We start from the raw sequence: 21,159 nt of genomic DNA on the forward strand, positions 1-21,159 counted from the left end.
ACGCGTTGACGAGGGTCAGTGAGGAATCGCGCTGGATCGGTGAGATTAGGGCGAGCTCTGCTGGTCGGTGAGGGAGTTATGATGGAGGTTGAGGGGAGTTATGAGATGAGAGTAGAGTAACCAGAAGGGGGTTTTGAAGAGATGAGAGTAAAGGTGGAGACAAACGTGAAGAAAAGCTGATCAGGTGGGGCCCAAGGTGTGTTCAATTTTATTTACCAAAGTGCCATTGAAATGTATTTTTGTTGTTCAAAATCAGCTCGGACGTGATTTCAAAAATCAGTGTTCAAGTTGGGTGTTTTGAACAATACGTTTCAAACTAATTGTTCCAGAACGTGCGTGCCAAACACAAGTTTTAAAATTTGGACACTAGTGTTCAGTGTTTAAACACTGAACACAGTGTTTGAAAAGGGGACCAAAGGTGAATCCAGCTAGCATCTAAAACAAGAGAGAGAAGGTTGTGGAGCTTGATCTTTTGACGTCGTGCAAGAGGACTCAGTGGCACCTCTGACTCTGAGCTGAGTATGTTTTCCTTTACAAGAGAACTTGGTTTGAGTTTGAGAGGATATTTGATCTGGTTAGGTTTAGAATAAAATTGTAATTTGAGAAAACATTGAGGGAAACAATATTTAAAAAAAAAAAAAAAAAAAAAAAAAAAAAAAAAAAAAAAGGTCTACGAAACTCAGAATCCCTCCCACTGATTTGGGGAATTGAAAACAGGGATATCCTAACAGAGGGACATACATACCCCCACATTCCTCTATACTCTCTCAGATCTCCCATCCAATACACTTGTGTAGTCTTATGGAACATATCTACCCTTCGTTGTCCAAGTTGGCCTGGAAGCATGCCTCCATTACAAAATGGTAAAAGGTCAAGCAAATAATTTGAAGAGTGCCAATGTTCCGAAATTTGCCAGACTTGATTTGGTTCACATCTAAGATAAAATGGCATTAAAGAATATGAGCAAAAATTTTACAGATAAAATACAAAATATTCCAAATTTAATTGCTGCTACATGAGCTATGACTTGTGACAAACAACAGCCATGCACGAAAAGTCACTATCCACAATCCACATACCCAACTCTTGAAGCCGCTTCTGAATTAAATCTAGAACTATCTCGCTAGACCAAAAAACTATCTTCTTTTCACCCCCTAAAGAAGATTGATTAACATTATTGGTATCAATATTCAGGCCAAGGCTTGTCTCGTCAACCCTTTTAATCCTCACACCCTTCTGCTCCAATAAGTTTGCTGCTACATACACAAAATTCATGCCATCTCTTGATATTGAAGCTTTCCTTGTCAAAGAGTCCACCATCTCAGCAGCCTTGGACATCAAAGCACCAGTCCAGAATTTCTCAGCAGAAGATGAGCTTCTGACATGCATAAGTTCCAATCTTTTCCCAACATAGAAATCAACGGTGGGATCAACGGTTTCAAGAAACCGGTCACTACTGGTGAAAAGCATGTTCCCATCCACCATCCAAGAATTAAACCTATTCTCCAAGCACTTCTTGATGACATAGGCCTTCATTAAAATCTCCTTAATCAGCTCTGCATTAGAATCTTGAGATGCATTGATTTGTAAGCTCTGACACTATTGAGAAACTTGTCAGCATTAATCACTGGATGTCCCCTTCTTGATAGATCGAGTAGGAAGTCAGATTCAGGGCCCATAAATATGTAGTTCCAAATATTTAGCCTCTCAAAATGACATAGCAAGTTCCTCGTGACCGGCTCTGATACCCCAAAGAGGCTTACCAAAATAATTGTCTTCTGATTCTGCACACCATAAAGAACAGACCCAAGTTCAGCATCGCTTATTACAACTCTTCCAGGAAGTACTTCTTTGAAACAGAAATCATACCATTTCAGATTACTCAAGGTTGCATTTCCAAAAAATTGAAATCAAGAGAACTTTCATCCAATAAATGAGAGTCAGGACCAGCTGTTTTTCCGTAGTTAACACCGGCATCCCTGTGAGACACACTAAGCGCTCTCTCATGTAAAAAATTGGTGTAGATATTAAAATAACCGCGTGAATGAATAAATTTAATAAACCAAGGAGTCCATATTCTCTCTCCCATCTTCTTGTACCATCCTGTTGTCACCTGCACAAAAATTTTATAATTTAATCAAGAAGTTGGCAATACCAAAAGCTTTCCAAGAAAGATAAAAGTCAACAAAATATGAGTGACATTTAAATTTGATTACCATCCCCTCAAGAAATGGCTTAATGCCTTTTGCCTTGTGTATGTCATACCACAACCTGAACTCTTTCCAAGGTTTGGGAAAGAGAAGCTGGCCCCAAGTGCCAACCAACTGGTACAAGAAAAGTCGTGCATTGTCATCTAATTTTATTTTGTTTCCATGTTTACCTGTAGCCAGCAACCAACTCAGAGCAAATCTTTTTTTTTTTTTTTTCAATAAGTAACTCAAGAGGAAATCATAAAGGGACAAAAACTAACAAACCAAAAGTTGGGTCTAGGCAAATGTGTAACAAGGGTCACTAACATAACAGTTGTTCATGAAAATAAAATAGGGAGTAAACATAGATATAATAGTCCTTTTGCATGATTTAAAATAAAAAAAAATAAATAAATAAAAAAAGAAGTCAACCAGCACATTGACTTAAATTGAAAGTAACAAGGCTAGTTTAAACAGGCAAAGGAATGACATTGCAATAGGCATGTCATAAATAAAAATCCAACCAAGTACACAGGAAATGTACTACAGTGGTAAAGATCAAGAACCCAAATTACAATAATCAATAAGATGAGGGAGGGACAAAGAAAAACAAGATGACAAAACTAAACTCCAATCAAGGAGTGTACGGAAAAAGAAAGACTTCATATCACGGCTAGACTGTTCACAATCAAAACAAACAATGAGGCACAAACAATGAAAACTGACAACTCTGGTGGCTATTTTGTTGCTTGATTGATTATAATGTCACGAATGTGATAGGAATAATCACAATTCTGTGGCCAATGGGAGGGAAGTACACAGTGGAATTGCACAGAATTCTTGTACTTGACAATGAACTTTTGATGACCACCTCTCAATCAAGTCTCCTTGTATGATAAAATCAGGTATCAGGAGAGTTCCTTGTGAATTGTAATGGGCTATTGAAGCTAAACTACAATGTCATCATTCAATCAAATAATTGCCATTAAACATGTTTCCAGGTAAAGCGAACATAAATACTTTCTCACAATTCAACTTTTCAACACACAGTTTACAATAACAACATATGGTTAGAGACTTTTTCTAACCTTCCAGTTAACGAGTTAAGGTTCTTCTATTCTATTTGAAGAAAAACAAAACACTTTCTCTGTCACATTTTGTTGGACTCGTAATTTTCAGACTAATAATTCAATATAAATTTCAATGTGTTCGAACAAATTACGACTCTGTAAATCTATTATTATGTCCAAGCAAGTAACAAGCGGTACCTGGAACGAACCTAGGTCGCTGCAACGAAGCTCCAAAGATGTACGGACTGTAATTCGAAGCGTTGTAATAGAAATTCACAATCAAGCTCCGAATAAACCTGTAATAAAGCGGCGACACTTCCAAATCGTCTTCGACCACGAACGCGAACTCGTTATCGGAGCTCGGCCACCACGCCTCCAACCACTGCGCTTGCAGCCCCGCATTCCCGGTCCGATAATGCACTAGCTTTTCACCGAACCTCCACTCGAATTCATCGACGAACTCCAGGATCCGATGTGAGGATCCCAAATTGCGGTCCAGTTGGAGAGAATCGTTGTTGGAGGAGGCGAAATGGTCAATGTGGATATGGAGGTGGACGGGATCGGAGAGGTAGTCGGCGGCGGCGAGGGAGCGGAGGCAGCGGGAGAGAGAATCGAGGCGGTTGAATGCGAGGACCTTGATGATGAAGGTGAAATTGGGGGACTTAGGGATAGGGTTTTTGAGGGAATTGATAAAATTAGGGTTAGGGTTAGGGCTAGAGGTGGAGAAATAGGAGTGGAGGAAGAGGAGGAAGAAGGCGGAGATGGTGAAGAGAAGGAGGAGTGGGAGGAAGTGTCTTTTGGGACCCATCATTTGCGAGAAATTCGAAGCTGTGCCTATCTCTATGCATTTGAATTGCTTATAGTTTTAGCCTCCGATTAGTCAACGACGATGGATAATAACAGCAAAAATAAATTGGATAATAAAATAATTTATAATTTTTATTATTATTTAATTATATATTTTAAGTTTATTTAGATATTATTTATTTTATTTTTTTTTTTTTTTTGAGAATCCAGACCCAGGGGCCAAGTTGTATTAGGAAAATAAAGAAAAGGGGGGGGAAATTACAAGGAGTCCCTCGTTACAAGGGGAGCTATATCCTCAGGAATGGCCTCACGCCAAACCTGGAGCTCCATGCCTGACTTAGATCGTCTGGCGAGAAAATGGGCAACCGAGTTACCTACACGTTTAATGTGAACAAATTTACAGACTTTAAAACCATTTGCTAAGACAAGAGAATCCTGCAGCACGTGACCATATTCAGGGTGGGCAGCCTCCTTTGATAGTAAAGCTTTTATGATAACTTCCGCGTCACCTTCACACTCGAACTCGCTAATGCGAAACTCATTCGCGAAATGAAGGGCTCTGCGACACGCAAGAGCTTCAACTGTCGCAGCAGACTTAGGAATTTGGATGCGCTCAGCCAATGCTCCCACCACTTGCCCACGCCAGTCACGGATCACCACACCCAAACCAGCAGTCCCGAGATCGCTAAACAGAGCCCCATCAAAATTAATTTTATAGAGGGGGGGGGCTAGGGGGCCTCCACCTACCAGCACTTGCACAAACCGTTGACAACCGTTGCTCAAGCACCTGAGCCGATTGAAAGTCCATCACTAACTCCTCTGCTTTGGCCCGGATGTGGTTGAACTCAACAATAGAATCCCCAACTCTAGCCGAGTTTCTTCTGTTCCAGATTTGCCACATGATAGTGCAAAGAAGGTTTACATCAGTTCGGTCCCTTAGAGAGAAAACCAATTCCAAGAGATCAGCAAACACCGAGAACTTGTGTCTGGTGCACTTCATTAGCTCTGCATCCTTCTCCCAAACTACCACTAGCCTGTGGCAACCCCAAAGCGCGTGAACGGTATCCTCACAAGCAGCCCTACAGTTTTGGCAGCAAGCTGATTGGACCACTCTTCTTCTCTGCAGATTGCACAAAGTTGGTAGTGCTTCATTTGCTGCTCGCCAAATTAGGTGCCTGACCTTGTACGGAACCTGCAAACTCCATATTTCCCTCCAAATATTGCTAGAACCCCTGTTCGTCGAACAAGTTGGGACCTTATTTCTCTCTGCCAGAGCCAGCAACTTATAAGCAGACCGGGTTGTGTAGACCCCGTGAGAAGAGGCATTCCACACCTGTTTGTCTGGGATATTTCGGTCACTTAGAGGGATTCCTTTTATTATGTTAGCTTCATGGGGTAAGAATTCTTGGGCGATCAATTCAGATTTCCACTGGTGCTCATTCTGGTCAATGATGTCACACACCATTGCCCCAGGAGGCAAGGCCACAACTGGGGACACAATTTTTGAGGCTGAATTTAGTGGAAGCCATCTATCTCCCCTGATCTTCACTGATTTTCCATCCCCTATCCTCCAAACCGAGCCCAACTCCATAACATGTTTTGCCTGAATGATGCTTTTCCAAGCATATGAACCCTTTGTAGAGACCTCACAATCGTAGACCGAACAGTTAGGGAAGAACTTCGCTTTGAACACTCTATGGAAAAGACACCCCTCATTATTTCCGAGCCTCCAAATCTGTTTAGCCAGCAAAGAGTCATTAAACTTGATCAGCTCTTTGAAACCCAACCCACCCTCCTTCTTGGGTTGGCATAATTTTCCCCAACTAATCCAGTGGATCTTTTTTTGGTCCCCTCTATAACCCCACCAGAACTTTCTTATTAAGGTTTCGATTTCGCTTATCAGCCCTTTTGGCAACTTAAAACAAGACATAGTGAAAGTCGGAATCGCTTGGATGACCGCCTTGACAAGGATTTCACGACCAGCCTGTGATAAAAGCTTCTCCTTCCACCCCTTCAGCTTCTTCCAAATCTTTTCCTTGATGAGACTAAAGGACTTCTTCTTTGCTCTACCAACCAACGATGGCAAACCCAAATACTGTTCATACCTCTGAATTGCCGGTATCCCAAGGAAAGTTTTGATGGCTGCTTGAACCTCTGGGCGGGTATTGGAGCTGAAAAAAAGGTTAGTCTTGCCCCTGTTAATACTCTGGCCAGACGCAAGCTCATATTTATATAGGATGGATTGAACCTTCACACTTTCTGCAACTGTAGCTTTGCAGAAGACTAAACTATCGTCAGCGAATAGTAGGTGGGAGATTCGCGGGCCAGACGGGCATAAAGAGACTCCCTCAATTTCTCCATTATCCTTGGCTTCTTCAAACAGGGCATGTAATCCTTCCGTCACTAGCAGGAAAAGATAAGGCGAAAGTGGATCGCCTTGACGAAGCCCCCTGGTTGGAGTAATTAAGCCGTGGGGTTGACCGTTAAGCATGATAGAGTATGTAACTGACCGTATACACATAGTAATCAGGTTGATCCATTTTTTGTCAAACCCCATTTTCTCCATAATTTTTTCTAAATAGACCCATTCAACTCGGTCGTAAGCTTTGGACATATCCAGCTTCATGGACATGTAGCCTGTCTTACCCGTTCTTTTGGACTTCAAGTAGTGCAGCGTCTCATGTGCTATAAGAATATTATCTGTAATAAGCCTTTCGGACATAAAGGCACTTTGAGACTCTGAGATCAGACGAGGCAGCATGGGTTTTAGCCGGTTTGCCAAGACCTTGGCAATCAGTTTATATAACACATTACACAAGCTGATCGGCCGGAATTCAGTAACTTTCCTGGGGCTTTTAATTTTTGGTATCAAAGAAATGAACGTGTGGTTTAAGTTTGGAGGCAGAGTACCTGAATTAAGCATTGAAAGGACTGCTTCTGATACCTCCCCTCCCACCTTATCCCAGAAATTTTTATAGAATAAGGGAGGGAGACCGTCCGGTCCTGGGGCTGTATCCGGTTTCATTTGCTTAAGAGCTGTGTGCACCTCCTCCATTCTAAATGGTTTGAGCAGCTCAGTATTCATAGAATCAGACACCCTTGGTTGCACTCCGCTAAGCACTGTATCCAACTCTGTTGGGTTGACCGTGGCAAAAAGATTTGAATAGTAGCTAGTCAGCATTTCACCAATCTTTTCCTCCTCCTCCATCCACACCCCTTGTGCATCTTCCAACCCCGGAATAAAGTTCTTTTTATTTCTCTCAGTTGCACGGCAGTGAAAGTACTTTGTATTTTGGTCGCCGTACCTTAGCCACTCTGTTTTCGACCTCTGACTCCACAAACGTTCTTCACAGTCCATTAGCCTTGAAATTTCCTCAGAGAGAAATTTAACCCGAGCATGATTCCTACCAGCCATGGAATCGCCTTCTGCCGTAATCAGTAACTTTCTGTTTCGTGCCAACTCCCTACGGACATTCCCAAAAACGTTTTTGTCCCAAAGCTTTAGTTGTGTCTGGCACTCTTCGACCTTCCTCAGTACCTTGCTCACTGGGTCCCCTCTTGAGCTCTTATCCCACACCGAGTGGACTACACCTTCGCATCGCTCGTCTTTGAGCCACATTGCCTCGAACCTAAATGGTTTCAGAGCTCGGTTAAACCGGGATTGAAGGTCATCTGAGACAAGCCATAAAGGTTTGTGGTCAGAGGACGATTCTGGCAAGTGGTGGAGACGAGCCGTGGGGAATTTAAGAATCCAATCAACCGTTGCCACCGCTCTATCTAGGCGAACCCATACTAGAGCCTCATTGTATCTTCTGTTACACCAGGTAAAAGGCAGGCCCGAAAAACCCAGGTCCTTGAGACCACAAACATCCAAACAATCTCTGAAGTCTTGCATCTGTTTCTCAGGGCGGACAGCCCCTCCCGATTTCTCCTCCACTCTTGTGATTTCGTTGAAATCCCCAACACACACCCATGGCAAAACAAATTGCGAACCAAGGTGTCGCAACACTGACCAAGAATCTTCCCGGTTGGCCACTTCAGGAGCTCCATAAAACCCCGTAAAGCGCCAGGCGTCATCAATTCCTGGATTTATCACAGCATCAATATGCCGCGGAGAGAACGTCCTAATATGCAGGTTAAGATTATTGCTCCACAGCAAAGCCAGCCCACCCCCCAAATTCCTCCTTGGGACGATGAACATATTGTCATACTTTAACCTACATCGCAATCTCTCCAAATAAGACTTTTTCTTCCTGGTTTCCATCAAGAAGATCACCTTGGGACCTTTTGCTTTCACTAAATCGGAAAGCTCACGAACTCGCCGGCGGTTCCCAAGCCCCCGGCAGTTCCAGCTTAAGCAATTCATGGCTGACGGCGGGGCTGGGAAACAGCCACCACCGATGGGAGAAGATCACCTTCATGAATACTCACAGCTCTACGTTTTAATGCATGGGAGTCAGAGGGCTCAACTGTTGGACGATCTTTTGACTTAACAGGAATAGCTTCCTTAGGCTTTGGCTCATGGGCTGAACGACTCAGCCTAGTCCACTTGCTCCCTAGGCTGCCCTGTTGGGATTGTATCGGCCCAGGTACATTAGTTAAGTCTTTCAAAGGTGTTCTGGGCCTATTTACTTCTGAGTCAGCACTAAGTAAAATGTTGGGGCTTGATTTGGACCCAACAATATTTGGCCCAACAGAATTCTCCTTCCCCGGTCCATTACCCAAGCCACTCTCGCCTTTTATAATCTGAACATTGCCACCTAATTGGACTTGATTTGACCTCTCAATTTCCACTGCACAGCCTCCATTCTTAATGCCATCATCTTTCTTGATATCTCCAACGTTAATCTGAGGGGCTGCCCTGAGAGTATCTCCATGCTGACACGGCTCCAGATTTTCTGTGGTTGAAAAAGCGTGCGAAACCACTTTCCCTGGGGCTGCTCTGTCAAAACAATGGATATCTCTGTCAATTTCAGCTAACAATTGGTCAAACAAAATAGGTTGGGAAGGTTGCAGTGGGGGGACCAAAAAGGGAGACTCTGAATGGACTGGGTTATAAGCTGTCCCATCTCCAGAGATGTCAGAGTTAGGGGCATGGTTTGCTTTTTCCTCCAAATTTTTCGGCGGCAAAAAATGTTGGGTTTCACACGCCATCACTGTCGGAGAGCTCCGACCCCGGTGCTGTGCTCCGTTCTGCTTCAGATTTTGTTTTTCATTTTTCTTTTGGGCGTAGAAACCCGGAACTGATAGGAAGCCTTTTCTAGAGGCTGTGAAGGGTGCAGCCCTCAACCAGGGGCCGAAATGTTGATCCTCCTGTCTGAGAGATCCCTCGCTCTCGATCCATTTCTCACAATCTTTATCAGAATGTGTGAGGCACCCACACCAGTAGCACACGTTTGGGAGGCGTTCAAACCTGAAGGAGACCCAGTGTGCCTCGTCATTTTCAAGTGTGAGAAGCCTACCACGACACAGGGGGGCGGTGATGTTTAAAGCGACCCGTACACGAATGAAGCTACCTCCGTCGCATTCGTTTAGGTTCTCCGGTTTGATCACCGAACCCATAGCCTCGCAAATCTGTTCAGCCACTTCTCTGTTTCTGAAACGTAGCGGGATATCGTGAACCTGTACCCAAAACGGCACTGTAATCATGTCCGAGCTACTAACAACAGCCGTATTCTCGTACCTCGAAACTACCATGATATGCTTATCAAAGCTCCACGGCGCTGCTGCTAGGATTCTGTCGACATCTTCTTTGGAGTCGAAAGAAAATAGTATAATATGGTCGCCAATAAACTTCATTCTGAACCCCGTTTTTGTTCTCCACAGGGGGTTGAAGGTATGAGCGATGGCGTCCAGGTTTAGAGGGCGTTTTGTTAGGAATCGCGCCACCATGGAAACTTCTGTGGTGGCTTGATCTGATTTCAGGGCCAACCCAGGGCCTTCCTTCTCCGAAAGAGAAAGAGATTTCCACCGTTTTGACAGGTCTTCCATGTTAAGCTTGTAAGAGATTGGAACAGGACTGTAGAGGGTAGGGGAGAAAGAGAAGTGTTTCCCAGTAACCCCAGAAAAAGACCCAGCTAGCCTTTGGATAACAGTGTTATCCGCAGGGACAAAAACTCCTCGGAGAAAGGAACGGCAGTGCTACGAAGCAGGGAAAGGTTTCCAGAGAAGAACCCTCACTGAACGAGCAACTTATCTTAAGTCTTTTTTTCCAACCAATCGGCAATCAAATTGAATATTTTGACGCGTAGTTTTCCTATTTTAGGTTTATTTAGATATTATTTATTTTGTTGAAAATTTATTACTGAAAATAATGTAGTAAAATAATTTTTAAAATGTAATAATGTTATTGTGTGTCTATTTTAATGCTGTGAGATCTAGCACTTAAGATGCAAACGCAAAATAAGCATTAGGCAAGTGTACGCTATAAATTAAAATTATTTCACTGTTTAACTTATTTTTACTATTATTTATGAGCTCTACTATACTTTTTAGTATTGTAAGGTTAGGATTTGTGGCCCAAGTCCAAAACAATGAATTTGTAGAGAGTGGGTGAAAGAGCTAGGTTGATTATGGAATCGACAACAATTAATCACAACCCTCAAGTACAAACCAACATGAATTTACACGTAAAGAATGGGTGTCCGAAGAGGTATATTATTGATTATGTGGTGAATACAGATCTTAGGATTACAATCAAGCTCCTTGTCTTTTCTTCTCTCCTCCTTTTTCCTTTCCTCTTTTTTTCAGGAGCTTCTTTCCTTTATATAACCTCCCTTTTCCTCATCTCTATCGTCCACTTGTACCTCATCCGTGAATCTACTTGAGTATATGTCATGTCAAGTATCTCCTTTAACTCTGTGTAAGTGGCGGTAGGTGAGGATACACTGTTCAGAGGTCTTCTCCACATAAATGCGGTCAGAAAAGTTACTGCAGAGCATTAAATACGGTGGTAGCAGCTTTCTCTTTAGATATTTATTCATCCTTATCGTCTCCAAGTATACTTAGACCTTATCTTGATCAGGAGGAGTCCTTGGAAGATCATCTTGACCTTTTATATGTTCAATTGATCCATACTATTCGCATCAGAGGAGTATAACTTCTTCGGACAGAAGGCGACCTCTTCGGATTGTAATCACTTTTCTCTCTGGGGGTCCCTTTTCCAAATGGGCCTTACCCTTACCTCTCATTCTCTTCGGATGCACAGTAATCCTTACATGGGGCTCTAGGTTCCCTATGTTAAATTGGGTCTTTTTCCCCCCACAATAGCCCCTCAAAATTTTAATTTTTCCCTCGCATCCGAGGAGAAAGAATAAGATTTTAACATGCCACGTAAGGAAAAAGAAATAAAAATAAAAAAGTTTAAAAGAAAGAATTCGTAAATACCCCAGTTTACACGTGCGTGGACATAGAGACAAGCGCTTCATTATTGCCGTTGTCAGTTCCGTATTCCCAAAGCGTTGTATTAATTAATCCATGCGGCGTTTTGTCTTTTGCATCCAACGGTGGGTTGTTGATCCAACGGACGAGGTTCTTCTTTGGGATTTGGACGGGATGAATTACACCCTTTCACCTGTCCCCGTATATAAACCCTCTGAGGAGGTTATTTTTCTTTACTTTACGCATCATCAGAATACCCAGCGAGCTCTTTCATTCAAAACCCTTCAAGCTTCTTCGATTTCCTGTCTTCTTTTCTTCCAGGATCCACTAAGAGTCCATTTCGAGTCAAAGGATTGTTCTCAACTCTTGTCTGTGTAAGTTTCAGCATCTCTTGGTCCTTTATTTTCTTCTCGGCTAGTATTTTCTACCTTCGAAACCCATTACTATCCACTACTTCAATCACTCTCTAAGAATGGGCAAATTTCAACATCTCGTCGATAGTCCGGCGTTGATAGAGGAATTTAAGCAAAATTATGGTATACCGCGGGGGGTGAATCTGAGATATTGCCCTCCGGAGCGGATACTAATGGCCCGAAGAGAAGGAGAGGTCATAATCCCAATGATAGCCTTCATCGAAGGGGGAATGACCCTCCAAATGGGTTCCATCACCTTGAACTACCTTCGCAACCACAGGCTCTCTCCTTAGCAGTGCGCGCCCAACACCTTTAGGATACTAGGAGCCATCGATGCCTTGAACCAACAGTTAGGATTAGGGCTGACCTGGCATATATGTATGAATGTCATAGCCAAAAAGAGGCGGGATACTACCTTAAATCCCGATCCGATATCGTTAGATTGTTCTCCTGCCTTCCCAAATCAAATAAAGGGATGAAAGACGACTATTTAATCGTCTCGGGGGCATGGCATGACGGTCTACACTGTCCGACCGAGCCAGGAGAGCCAGGTGTGACATCTTAGACTTAGGATTTCTAACAATAGTCTTAGGATCTTCGTTCTTCATAACCTGTTTTTTATGCCATCATATTTCAACCTTCTGACCAGATCTGTTTGTTTGTTTGTTTACAGATAAGGCACATACTGCTCCTCGACTTAACCTTATCAACGCCCCCGCCCTTAATTATCTACTACGCTCGAAGATATTCGTGAGTGAAGATGGACAGCTCCGGTCCATCCCACTTATACTCGGCTATACGCCCAAGAAAGCAGATATCCAGCCGGCCGGCGACGCCATTACACAAGGTGATCACCGGCTTCGGTGAATAGACGTCGCTCGGTGACAATTTTTAGCGCCATACAACCTTGAGCCCGTTCCACACCCCAACCCACAGGGCATTCCATTGCTAATCCAACCAGTTCAACAAGTTCTCATCGAGCCGGTGGTCGTAGGAGAAAGAATTGGTTCTTCATCCTCTTCGCTAGAGGAACAGATAGACAAATTTAGATTTGAAGGGGAAGTTTCAGGGGGAGTGCAAGTAATACCCTCCACAGATTCCGAGGCCGAGGCCAACAAGCAATCCAGTGTCCGCCCACCACTTTTGCTAACTACTCTCCTCGAGGACTATTTGGAGGAAGAAGAGATGTCTGACTTAAAGCTTCTGCTGAAGACAAGGGGTAAAAAGGCTGAGTCTAAGGGGATGGGGACTTCTCGACCAGTGGTGAACTTACCTCCACCTCCACCCCCACCTCAGGTTCCTGATCCGGCCTTGAAACCGATAACGGACCTAAAGAAAAAGAGGCCTCTCGAGCCTGAGGAGCGGGAGGTGGTGGTACCACCAAAGACCACAAAGCAACAGAAGGTGGTAAGGGACCACCGAGCAAAAGGGCCTCATCCGTGGAGAGCAGGGAGGAGCCTCCTGTGGCCGACGTGCACCGAGGGCAACGCACATGGTCTCCTAGGCTAGAACTAGATGGTGTTCCTTTTTCCTGGGAGACCTCTGTTAGGAACTATGATGGGGGTAGAGCGGGGCTGATAGCTGAAGCTTTGGAGCAACCGCTACTCCTCCCCCGAGACATGGAGTCATACAAGCGCTTCAGCCAGTATGATCTTTTCATGTCCCCGAAGAGGGACCTGGCCATGGTAAGCGTGCTTATCCAACTCTTCAGTTGACATATTAATTTTCTATATTTTATGCTAACTCTATTATTTTACTTGTTCAGATTACCCAGCAAGTCTTCGTGGCCGAAGAGTGGAACCGAAAAGCCTACGTTGAAACTTAAGCGGAGGCCCACTCTAGGTCCGAGGCGGAAAAAGCATTGGGCAACCTAAAGGAAAAGGTCTCTCAAATCTCGAACCAGCTAAAAGGGGTGACCCAGGAAAGGGATAGCCTCAATGCTAGTCTCAGAAATGCTGAGACCCAGGCCGAAGCCCAATACAAGCTGTTAAATGGCACTCAGAACAATCTGGCATCTGAGAAAGCTCTTGTGAAGGAACTTCGCGCCGAACTCCAGAAGGCCAGGGAGGCTACCAAGCAGGCTTAGAGGGACGCTCAGCTGGCCAAGGAGGCAACCGAGGTCGAAAAGAAAGTAGCCTACCAACTGGGAATGGAGGTGACCGAAAAAGGTCTTACTGAGCAATTTGCTTCGGTTGCCCGGGACTACTGCGATATAACGTGGGGCAAGGCGCTGGATGCTGCTGGGGTGTCTACTGACTCAGAACTGAGGCTGCCTAGGAGCATTTATTACGACCCAGACATCTGAGAGCTCCCAGAGTCTGATCCCCCTCCTCCAACACAACTCCCAGAGGCCTCGGAGCAACCCTTGGTCAGCCAAGCTCCCCCAATCACCCTTGAGCCTCCCAAGGATTCTGGCCAGCCAGGTGATCAGAGCACCCTAGTTGAGCCACCTAAGAATATGGGCGAGGGCTTGGAAAAAAAGAAAACATCCTTAGAGCCCAAGGACTAGGCCCCAGCAAAAGCTTAGACACTTAGATTTTAGTTTTTTTTTTTACTATTTTCTTACTTTTGTTCTCCTTCTATGCAAGGGATTGTAAACTATCCTGTTTTGATCAATGAAACAGTTTCTCTTTTACTTTTGGTGTATTTGTTGCATACCATATGACTTACTTTTGCTACAAGTAACTTCACTTTGTAATTATAGTAACGTAGGCAAACATAATCACTCTATCTTGCTGATAATATATACAACTAAAATTGATTACGAAGAGGACAGTACATAAAAGTTGCTGTTAAGTGATGAACATAACAAGTATTATAAAAGTTGGATAGATCTTTTCGCTTGTACACTAAGAATATTAGCATAGGTTAGAGTTGATATTAAACACAATTAAGAATGTTAGGCAAGATTCATTCTAAAGTTAACCTTCAGTATTAATATCAACACAAAAATATTAACCAACTAAAAATCATGTGGTCCGAGGGTCACAGGCATGATTGGGTATTAGTTTAAATACCTAGGGAGAATCACCAAGGGGTGTTAACTAACCCAAATCATCTGGTCCGAGGATTACAGACATGATTGGATTTAAGTTTAAACGCTTAGGGAACAAGGAGTGTTAACTAACCCAAATCATCTGGTCCGAGGACTACAGGCATGATTGGATTTAAGTTTAAACACTTAGAGAACAGGGAATAAGGAGTGTTAACTAACCCAAATCATCTGGTCCGAAGACTACAGGCATGATTGGATTTAAGTTTAAATACTTAGGGAACAAAGAATAAGGAGTGTTAACTAACCCAAATCATCTGGTCCGAGAACTACAGGCATGATTGGATTTAAGTTTAAACACTTAGGGAACAAGGAACAAGGAGTGTTAACTAACTCAAATCATCTGGTCCGAGAACTATAGGCATGATTGGATTTAAGTTTAAACACTTAGAGAACAGGGAGTGTTAACTAACCCAAATCATCTGGTCCGAGGACTACAGGCATGATTGGATTTAAGTTTAAACACTTAAAGAACAGGGGGTGTTAACTAACCCAAATCATCTTGTCCGAGGACTACAGGCATGATTGGATTTAAGTTTAAACACTTAGAGGACAATTAAGAATGACAAGTTATCAAAGTGACCAAAGAAATAATTCGATTAATAATAGTACCTTTTGAGGTTATTTACATTCTAGGGGCGTGGTATTACATGACTATCCAAGTTCTCCAGGAAATACACCCCAATGCCAGCCCTTGAAGTAATACGATATGGCCCTTCCCAATTTGGTCCTAATTTCCCCCAGGTTGGGTTTTTCACAGTGCCAACGACTTTCTTGAGTACCAAATCCCGGGTTCTAGGGGCCTTAACTTTACGTTGGCATCATAGCCCTGTCTGAGTTTCTGCTGGTAATGTGCCAGTCGAACCATTGCATTTTCTCTCATTTCTTCGATCAAATCCAAGCCTGCTTCTAGAAGTCTATCATTGTTGGTCAGACTGAACGAGCTAGTTTTTAGAGTTGGGAACCCCATCTCCAAAGGAATGACAGCTTCAGCGCTGTAAGTCATTGAAAAAGGGGTTTCTCCAGTAGATCTGCAAGGCGTAGTTCTGTAAGCCCAAAGCACGTGTGGCAACTCTTCAACCCACTTGCCCTTCGCATCGTCCAACCTCTTCTTCAATCCATTAACTATGACTTTGTTAACTGTTTCAGCTTGCCCATTCCCCTGTGGGTAGGCAGGGGTAGAGTATCTATTCCTGATTCCCAGTTCACTGTAATAACTCCGAAACGCATTACTGTCGAATTGTAAGCCGTTGTCCAAGATGAGAGTATGAGGAACTCCAAAACGAGTAATGATATTCTTCCACACAAATCTTTACACATCTACGTCTCGGATATTAGCCAGAGATTCAGCTTCAACCCATTTGGTGAAATAGTCTGTGCCGACCAGAAGGTACTTCCTGTTTCATGCAGCATTTGGAAATGGACCCACTATATCCAAACCCCACTGTGCAAACGGCCACGGACTAGATAGTGGGTTGAGGACTCCATCCGGTTGATGTATGTTCGGCGCAAATCATTGACATTGATCGCATTTCTTTGCATAATCATGGGCTTCTTTTTGCATGTTCGGCCACCAATACCCTTGAGTAATGGCTCGGTGAGCCAAAGACCTACTGTAACACCCCGACCCAATTTTATAGTTAACCTGTGTTCAAGTGATTAATTATTATTTTAAGCCACTTTATTTCAATGATTAATATAAGAGTATTTAATAAACATATTATTTTATAATGCCATTAATTAAGAATTGTAAAGATTATAAATAATTAGTGGCTAATTGTATTATGTATATATATTAAGTATGTACAAAATTATATTAAGTTGTTTAAGTTATTAGATACATAGTTGTTGGTGTTTAATTAAGTGTATTAAAGTAAGGATATATATATATATATATATATATGCAAAGTGATATTATTCTTTGTAAAAAAGTGTAAGTGTGAATGCAAAGAAAATGAAAGGTTGAAAAGGTGAGTCATCCTTTCTTTCCTTAGCAAAATACGTGAATCACCCAAGATATTTTGCTTGACTTCTTGGCTGCATGAACTTTCTTGGTCTTCTTGCTTAGCTTCTTTGTTTTCTTCCTATTGGCTACACCTTTATCTTTTCCTTGACTTTCTCAAAGAAGGAAGACTCAAGAAGCTCTCCTTCTCCATTCCCACGGTCCAATTAAATTAGAAAATTCTCACATCACTTTACTCTCTTTTCTCTTAAGGAAAGAGCTAGAAACTCTTAAGTCTTCTCTCAAGTCCACCGGTTCACACACACCAAAGAAAGATGAGTCTCCATATTATCTCTTACTTGACTCTCTCCAAGCCAACAGAATAATCAAAAAGCTCTCTCCTTCTCATGCCCACGGCTCCAACACCAAAAAGAAAGAAAACTCTCTCAAGCTCTCTTACCTCTAATTCCCCTCATGAACAACAAACTTGGTAAGGGCTAGCTCCTCTCATCTTAGAATTCATGATTTTGTTAAAGAATTTTAGTAATGGTATTTGTGATTTGTGAAATTAGAGAATCATGAACTTGTAAGTTTATATATATATATAAATGCTGTTTTAAGAAGCTTTGAAATAGTGTTGGTGAATTGTTGAATGTAGCTTAGGGTTTTACTAATTAAGGATTGTGTATGACTAAGGAATTAAGAAAAAGTTAGGATCAGAACTTTTGATGTTATTGCTGGGATTTTTGGTTGTATGTAATTTTGCTCTACATGGTAAAATGACTATATATAAGTATTTTCTAACATGTCTAATGAGTGCATAAAAATCCCCATATGAAAATAACATCCTTTGATAATTGTTTGTGAATATATAAGAAAATGTTTCAAAACTGCCTCTCTGACAGATTCCGTGTTCGTGCATTATAAATTATGTATTAAATTATATATAGTGAATTTGGATTCTAGGGTTATTTTCTATGAAAGCTAAGACATATACAGTTGTTATGGAATTGGTCTCACAGTATTTGGATGAGTAGAAAAATAATGATTTAATTTTGAAGTTGCAAGAAATTCTGTCAGGACAGATTTGAGTATGCTGGATTGTATGATTTTTAGTAAATTATGCTTTTATGCTTTGACTATGAAATTTTTATGGTATATACTGGACATACAGAGGAGTTTCTCTGTAAAATTTTATGAGGTTTAGATGTGATTTGATGGTCCGTTTGTATTTTATAATTGAAGTATATGCTGCTGGAATAAAACCATGAACAGTAAGGGGTATGCCTAACTTTGAGGATTTGACTCTAAAGTTAGGGTGAATGATTTGAGCTATAATTTATTATGCTCATCATATGATATGTCTGGATCATAGAGTAATTTTGTACAACTTGGTTCAAGGTTTAGTACTCAAAGGAGGGGTTCTAAACCATTCGACGGTTGTATTTACGAAGCTGTTTTGTTGAANNNTTAAGAGATAGACTTTGAGATGAATGTGTAAGTTTATGTTAAGGAGTAATTGATAGTAATAAGCTTTGATTTCGGTTTAGGTGTTACCAGCCGCCAGGTCTAAGCTCCTTTGACTTTAGGCTCTCGGTTCCTCTGCTATCAGGTAAGGGATAAGTTATATGGGCATTTGGTAAGTCATGAGGTTATTTTAAAGTATGTTATGCATTAAAATGTTTTTGATTAGAGATATGGCATGTAAGCATTATCAGACAAAGATATGTTCGTGGGCTTCTGAAACCCTATGTATATGATTTAAGCATATTAATGCTATTACTAATTCCACGAACATGATGCTTAAAGAAAAGAATGTAAATGCTATTATAATGAAATATTATGCAAAATAAGAAATGTCAGTATGATGTAAAGTATGAAATGTTTTCGGGTTATGTTCTCTGGTAATCTGAACTCTGTCAGTAGGGGTTAATTACTGACTTTCCATGGAAAATGTTATATGATTGGCCATTAAGTGGGACTGGCTCTGCTGTACCCGCCCCTTGTTGGTTACGGCCAACTTGTGGGGGAAGCCAACCTACCCCCATGGTTGGAAGATATGTATTATGATATGATCCCGGGAATACCTGGCATTGTGGGGAATGCTGGATGCCTAGCACCGTGGTGCTAGAAGCCTCCCAAATAAGTACAGACTTATCAGATATGGACTAACCAACAAGTTATTTATGAACAGCTATGTTATGTTATTAATCATGAGAGAAGTATTTTGTTTAAATGCATTGTGAAAAGTAAAAGCTCTCGTGAAAATAAGAAGTTTCTGAAGAAAAGAAAGCTGTTCATTAAAGATAAAAGTTTCTGAAGTTCTGTTATGTTATAAAGATAAAGTTTCTAAAGAAAGTACAAGTTCATGTTAAGAAGTCATCAGATATCTGTTTTTCTTATGAAACGTTAAGTTTTACGATTACAAAAGTTATAATATTTTTAGAGAAGAAGTTTATGAAGGAAAGTTTTATTATCCTATAAGATGCTTCCAGTTTAAGACAAAGTTACCGATTATTTTATTTAAGTTAAAATGATTATTTTGTAATGAAAATATATATGGTGACTTTGTAAGAAATGAAAGAAATCCAATCTGAAAGGTTTCGATAAAATTATTCTGATAAGGAAAGGGAGAACAACTATTTTCCTACGAAAAGCTTATAAGCTATTATTATAAATAGTATAAAATACTATGCATGAAATGATGTTCTCCTATCCGAACGTTGATAAAATGAAATAAATTGATTTACATGCATCCTTATTGAATTCTCATATATCTTACCTTTACTGAGCTGTGTAGCTCACCCTTTCCACTCTTTCAGTTAGCAGGTTTTTAATTTGGAGCAGAGGGAGCCTTAGTCAAGTTTTGGAAGGAGCTGGTTTTAGTTTTATATGTATAGATCCTAAATTAGGAATTTGATGTTAGTTTTATAGCATTGTGTATTTTAGGATCTAATGAAAGTGTATACCTTTAAGCATTAAGAGATGTATTATGTGAAAGTATGAAAGTTGAAAAACCTGGTGGATTATGTTATTCTTTGAGTTCAGTATAGATGCTCTGAATGTCAAGTGAAAAAGTATACCATTTAAGTAAAGAAACAAAGATGATAGGAAAGAGGGAAGCCCTTGTAAACGCTTTTCTAAAAGCTTTTGTTAAAAGTTAAGTTGGTTCTTGTTAATATCAAGTTTAAACTTGATATTAGCATGCCGGTCATGGTCACAAATCCGGATATCGGGTTTGGGGCGTGACACCTACGTCCCGTGTAACTCCCACAAATTCCTTCATGCAACTCTTCTAGTAGCGACTCAACCGTCTTTGGATGAATACACAACAGGTATGGTCCCGAATAGGATCGTTTGTATAATTTTCGGTCCTCGGACAGCCAAAATCTGGTTGCCTTCCTTCGAATTTTGTTAGCCTCCCCCCATTCTTCCTGCAAAATGTCATCTTTCAAGAATTTGATTATAGGGTCCATCCAGCAGAGACTGTCTCGGATCTGGTAAACTCGGATTGCATCCCCTCCTGTCCCGGTGGGCTCATGGAAATCCTCAACGAGGATAACTCTCGGTAAATTTTGCTCCGAAGAGGTGGCTAGTGTGGCCAAAGAATCTGCATGTGCGTTGCTACTTCTAGGAACATGTAGCGAACTGAAAAATTCGAATTTCAACTGCAGACGTTTGACTCGATTCAAGTATCCTTGCATTCTTTCATCCTTCGCTTCAAACTCCCCCTGTACTTGGCCCACAACTAATCTTGAGTTCGAGAACAACTCCACTGCCTTTCCTTCCATTCTTCGGACCATAAACATTCCCATCAATAGGGCTTCATACTCTGCCTCGTTATTGGTTACACCGAAATCCAACCTTAATAATTTTTCAATGATGATCCTCTCTAGAGATATCAAGACTAATCCTACTCCAGAACCTTTCTGGTTCGCAGCGCCGTCCACATATACTTCCTAACGGGCAGGATCTTGTTGAGAAATCATGCCAACCGATTTTCCATCCATGTCTCTCTCTGTTGTTATTTCTTCCAAGCTGGGTTCCGTGAACTCGGCCACTAAATCCGCAAGGATCTACCCTTTGACTGAAGTGCGAGGCATATACTTGATATCAAAAGCTCCTAAGATAGTGCCTCACTTAACTATCCTCCCCGTGTAGTCGGCACTTCGAAGTACAGTCTTAAGCGGGAGTTGCGTGAGCACAACGACAGTGTGTGCTTGGAAATAATGGGGCAACTTTCATGTTTCAAGTACTACTGCCAAAATAGCTTTTTCCAGTGGCAAGTATCTGATCTCGGCCTCAT

At 41.7% G+C, this 21,159-nt stretch overlaps 1 long non-coding RNA gene and 1 other non-coding gene across 2 annotated transcripts; one reads left to right on the forward strand and one right to left on the reverse strand.

Annotated features, from left to right (window-relative positions):
- Positions 1-922: 922 nt before the first annotated feature.
- Positions 923-4,140, reverse strand: LOC111989589 (uncharacterized). The gene is made up of 3 exons (XR_010623502.1): positions 3,458-4,140; positions 2,217-2,380; positions 923-2,113 (listed from the first exon to the last, which is right to left on the reverse strand). It is a non-coding gene; the product is annotated as an uncharacterized LOC111989589 (transcript).
- A 12,850-nt stretch (positions 4,141-16,990) lies between these two features.
- LOC112003271 (uncharacterized) lies at positions 16,991-19,887 on the forward strand. Its single transcript, XR_010623503.1, has 3 exons — positions 16,991-17,343; positions 18,404-18,465; positions 19,676-19,887. It is a non-coding gene; the product is annotated as an uncharacterized LOC112003271 (long non-coding RNA).
- The last annotated feature ends 1,272 nt before the right edge of the window (positions 19,888-21,159 follow it).

Source organism: Quercus suber, unplaced genomic scaffold, assembly GCF_002906115.3.
Source record: "Quercus suber isolate HL8 unplaced genomic scaffold, Cork oak 2.0 scaffold_339, whole genome shotgun sequence".
NCBI classification, from domain to species: Eukaryota; Viridiplantae; Streptophyta; class Magnoliopsida; order Fagales; family Fagaceae; genus Quercus; species Quercus suber.